Consider the following 746-nt stretch of genomic DNA (forward strand, 5'->3'; position numbering starts at 1 on the left):
GCAGCCCGATTCGTAACCACTACGCTAACAGAGAGAATGCCTCAAAAGGGTGACGGCATCATGGATGAGTCTGAATAGGCTGAGCGAAAGAAGTCAGATGCGAAAGAGCATGGGCTGAATGACCCAGTTTAGAGAAGTTTCTAGAACACCAAAATCAGCCCATGAAGACAGACATCAGGGCAGGCATCACCAGGAAGGGGCCATGAGGGAACCTTCTGAGAGTCTTGCATAGTGGGATGACTGAGCCACATGGATTAGGGTTAGACATCTGTACATGTGTTGCTCTTGGTGTTGTTAGATGCTATCAAGTTGGTTCTGACCCATAGGGACCCTATGCATAACAGAACCCAACACTGACCGGTCCTCCTTCACCTTTACAATCGTTATGTTTAAGCCACTACTTCAGTCCATCTTGTTGAGGGTCTTCCTCTTTTACGCTGACCCTGTATTTTATCAAACATGATGCTCTTCTCCAATAATAAATCTCCAAAGTATGAGAGATGAAGTCTTACCATCTTCACTTCCAAGGAGCTTTCTGGCTGGACTATGTATGTGTGCACGAATGTAAAAATCATTCAGCTAATCCACTTTAGGTGTTTGCACCATACTGCACATATATTATTCTTCAGAATTGTTAAAACTATCTTAAAAATACCCTTTGGGTGGTTGAGGATGCATGGAGGGGATTGGAACCATGGCAATGAGATGATATACGATGGAATGAATGTAAAACTAAAGTTCTCCCA

At 43.6% G+C, this 746-nt stretch overlaps 1 protein-coding gene across 1 annotated transcript in view; it reads right to left on the reverse strand.

Moving 5' to 3' along the window:
* LRP5 (low density lipoprotein receptor-related protein 5) overlaps positions 1-746 on the reverse strand; it is an 84,539-nt gene that overhangs the window by 32,807 nt on the left and 50,986 nt on the right. The window lies entirely within an intron of this gene.

This window comes from Chrysochloris asiatica, unplaced genomic scaffold, assembly GCF_000296735.1.
Source record: "Chrysochloris asiatica unplaced genomic scaffold, ChrAsi1.0 scaffold00040, whole genome shotgun sequence".
NCBI lineage: Eukaryota > Metazoa > Chordata > Mammalia > Afrosoricida > Chrysochloridae > Chrysochloris > Chrysochloris asiatica.